We start from the raw sequence: 3902 nt of genomic DNA, 5'->3' as shown, positions 1-3902 counted from the left end.
CTGACCACTGACCGCTCCACTGACCGCTGACCCCTCACTGACCATTGCGCTGTCCACTGATCACTAAGTGAGCCCAATTTGGGGGATTTTGGGGCTTTTTGGGGGATTTGGGGATTTTGGGGTGATTTCTGTGGGATTTGGGGTTTTTGGGGTCATTTCTGTGAGATTTGGGGTTTTTGGGCTACCGGAAACACCTGCGGCACCAGAGCGCCAAGTGAGCCCAATTTGGGGGATTTTGGGGCTTTTTGGGGGATTTGGGGATTTTGGGGTGATTTCTGTGGGATTTGGGGTTTTTGGGGTCATTTCTGTGAGATTTGGGGTTTTTGGGCTACCGGAAACACCTGCGGCACCAGAGCGCCAAGTGAGCCCAATTTGGGGGATTTTGGGGCTTTTTGGGGGATTTGGGGATTTTGGGGTGATTTCTGTGGGATTTGGGGTTTTTGGGGTCATTTCTGTGAGATTTGGGGTTTTTGGGCTACCGGAAACACCTGCGGCACCAGAGCGCCAAGTGAGCCCAATTTGGGGGATTTTGGGGCTTTTTGGGGGATTTGGGGATTTTGGGGTGATTTCTGTGGGATTTGGGGTTTTTGGGGTCATTTCTGTGAGATTTGGGGATTTTGGGCTACCGGAAACACCTGCGGCACCAGAGCGCCAAGTGAGCCCAATTTGGGGGATTTTGGGGCTTTTTGGGGGATTTGGGGATTTTGGGGTGATTTCTGTGGGATTTGGGGTTTTTGGGGTCATTTCTGTGAGATTTGGGGTTTTTGGGCTACCGGAAACACCTGCGGCACCAGAGCGCCAAGTGAGCCCAATTTGGGGGATTTTGGGGCTTTTTGGGGGATTTGGGGATTTTGGGGTGATTTCTGTGGGATTTGGGGTTTTTGGGGTCATTTCTGTGAGATTTGGGGTTTTTGGGGTCATTTCTGTGAGATTTGGGGTTTTTGGGGTCATTTCTGTGAGATTTGGGGTTTTTGGGCTACCGGAAACACCTGCGGCACCAGAGCGCCAAGTGAGCCCAATTTGGGGGATTTCGGGGCTTTTTGGGGGGATTTGGGGGTGATTTCTGTGGGATTTTGGGGCTTTTTGGGGTCATTTCTGTGAGATTTGGGGTTTTTGGGCTACCGGAAACACCTGCGGCACCAGAGCGCCAAGTGAGCCCAATTTGGGGGATTTTGGGGCTTTTTGGGGGATTTGGGGATTTTGGGGTGATTTCTGTGGGATTTGGGGTTTTTGGGGTCATTTCTGTGAGATTTGGGGTTTTTGGGGTCATTTCTGTGAGATTTGGGGTTTTTGGGGTCATTTCTGTGAGATTTGGGGATTTTGGGTCGTTTCTGTGGGATTTTGGGGTTTTTTGGGGTCATTTCTGTGAGATTTGGGGTTTTTGGGCTACCGGAAACACCTGCGGCACCAGAGCGCCAAGTGAGCCCAATTTGGGGGATTTTGGGGCTTTTTGGGGGATTTGGGGATTTTGGGGTGATTTCTGTGGGATTTGGGGTTTTTGGGGTCATTTCTGTGAGATTTGGGGTTTTTGGGGTCATTTCTGTGAGATTTGGGGATTTTGGGTCGTTTCTGTGGGATTTTGGGGTTTTTTGGGGTCATTTCTGTGAGATTTGGGGATTTTGGGCTACCGGAAACACCTGCGGCACCGGAGCGCCAAGTGAGGGAAATTTGGGGGATTTTGGGTCATTTCTGGGGGATTTGGGGTTTTTAGGGGTTTTTTGGGGGCGGTTTTTGGGTTTTTTGGGGCGGTTTTTGGGGTGTTTCCTGTGGTTTTTGGGGCGGTTTTTGGGGTGTTTTCTGTGTTTTTTGGGGCGGTTCCGGGTGCGGCCCCCACCCTGACCCTGCTGTCCATCCGTCTGTCTGTCCGTCTGTGTGTCCTCGTGTCTGTCTGTGTGTCCCTGTGTCCGTGTCTCCGTCTGTCCGTCCGTCTGTCCCCGTGTCTACCTGTCCGTTCCTCTGTCCATCTGTCCGTCCCTGTGTCCGCCTCTCTGTCCCCGTGTCCCCCTGTCCCCGTGTGTCCGTCTGTCCCCGTGTCCCCATGTGTGTCCGTCCGTCCATGTGTCTGTGTGTCTGTCTGTCCCCGTGTGTGTCCGTCCGTCCGTCCCCGTGTCCGTGTGTCCATCCCCGTGTCCCCGTGTCCCCATGTCCGTCTCTCTGTCCCCGTGTCCGTCTGTCCGTCTGTCCGTCCCTGTGTCTGTCCCTGTGTCCCCGTGTCCCCCTGTCCCTGTGTGTCCGTGTGTCCGTCTGTCCCCGTGTCCCTGTATCCGTGTGTCTGTCTGTCCGTGTCCCCGTGTCCGTCCGTCCCCATGTGTCCCCATGTCCGTCTCTCTGTCCCCGTGTCCGTCTGTCCATCCCCATGTCCCTGTGTCCACCCGTCCCTGTCTGTCCGTCCCCGTGTCCGTCTCTCTGTCCCCGTGTCCGTCTGTCCATCCCCATGTCCCTGTGTCCATCCGTCCCCGTGTCCCCCTGTCCCTGTGTGTCCGTGTGTCCGTGTGTCTGTCTGTCCGTCCCCGTGCCCGTCTCTCTGTCCCCGTGTCCGTCCCCGTCTGTCCCCGTGTGTCCGTGTGTCCGTGTGTCCGTGTGTCCCCGTGTCCGTGTGTCCGCGTGTCCGTGTGTCCGTGGGCGGCAGGCTGCTGCTGCGGGTGCGCACGCTGCATTTCCTGCGGCACGAGGTGATCGGGGACCAGGCGGAGCGCGTGCTGGCCGGGGCCAGCGCCAGGTGAGCCCCGACCTCGGGGGTTTGGGGGGATTTGGGGGGTTTGGGGGGATTCAGGGGGTTTGTTGGGGAGGGGTCCCTCTCCTTGGGGGGCTTCGAGCACAAAAAATGGGGCAAAAAACCGGAATTTTGGGATTTTTGGGGCATTTTTTGCTGCTTTTGTTCCGTTTTTTTTTGCCTTTTTTGGGTTTTTTTACCATTTTCTCCGATTTTTTTTTGCTTTTTTTTTGGGGTTTTTTTGCCATTTTTTCCGATTTTTCTGCTTTTTTTTGGGTTTTTTACCATTCTCTCAGATTTTTGTGTCGTTTTTGGGTTTTTTTGCCATTTTCTCCATTTTGGGGTGGAATTTCGGTTTTTAGGCTACGAGAGGAGCCACACCCTGGGGCAGAGCCCACCCTGAGCTCGGGGTCATTTTGGGCTCATTTTGGGTTATTTTGGGTCATTTTGGGCTCATTTTTGTGTATTTTGGGTGCATTTTGTGCTATTTTAACGTTTTTTTTCTGGTTTTTTTTAAATTTTTTTGCCATTTTTTGCTCTTTTTCACTTCCCGCCCCGCCCGGTGCTCTGGGCTCTCATTTTGGGCTCATTTCTGCGCATTTTGGGTGGAATTTGTGCTGTTTTAATGGGATTTTTTTGCGTCATTTTGGGCTCATTTTGGGTTATTTTGGGTCATTTTGGGCTCATTTTTGTGTATTTTGGGTGCATTTTGTGCTATTTTAACGTTTTTTTTCTGGTTTTTTTTAAATTTTTTTGCCATTTTTTGCTCTTTTTCACTGCCCGCCCCGCCCGGTGCTCTGGGCTCATTTTGGGCTCATTTCTGTGCATTTTGGGTGGAATTTGTGCTGTTTTAATGGGATTTTTTTGCCATTTTTTGGGGTTTTTTTGCCGTTTTTCCCCGTTTTTTGCAGTTTTTGTTAACAGTGACCCCGTTTTGGGGTGGAATTTTGGTTTTCAGGGTACGAGCGGTACCACACGATGCGGGCAGACCCCGCCCTCTGCTCTCTGGGGTCATTTTGGGCTCATTTCAGTGCATTTTGGGCTGGTTTTTTGGGGTTTTTTGCCATTTTTTGCCGTTTTTTCCCGTTTTTTGCAGTTTTTGTTAACAGTGACCCCATTTTGGGGTGGAATTTTGGTTTTTAGGGTATGAGAGATCCCACATGATGCGGGCAGACCCCGCCCTGTGCTC

The 3902-nt window shown here is 52.1% G+C and overlaps 1 long non-coding RNA gene across 1 annotated transcript; it reads left to right on the top strand.

Annotated features, from left to right (window-relative positions):
* Positions 1 to 1383: 1383 nt before the first annotated feature.
* On the top strand, positions 1384 to 3706 carry LOC121352056. Its single transcript, XR_005954872.1, has 3 exons — positions 1384 to 1419; positions 2630 to 2719; positions 3672 to 3706. It is a non-coding gene; the product is annotated as an uncharacterized LOC121352056 (long non-coding RNA).
* Positions 3707 to 3902: the final 196 nt, after the last annotated feature.

The sequence above is a fragment of the Pyrgilauda ruficollis genome, unplaced genomic scaffold (genome assembly GCF_017590135.1).
Source record: "Pyrgilauda ruficollis isolate IOZ18807 unplaced genomic scaffold, ASM1759013v1 scaffold1812, whole genome shotgun sequence".
Lineage (NCBI taxonomy): Eukaryota > Metazoa > Chordata > Aves > Passeriformes > Passeridae > Pyrgilauda > Pyrgilauda ruficollis.
This window is presented reverse-complemented; position numbering and strand designations above follow the sequence as displayed.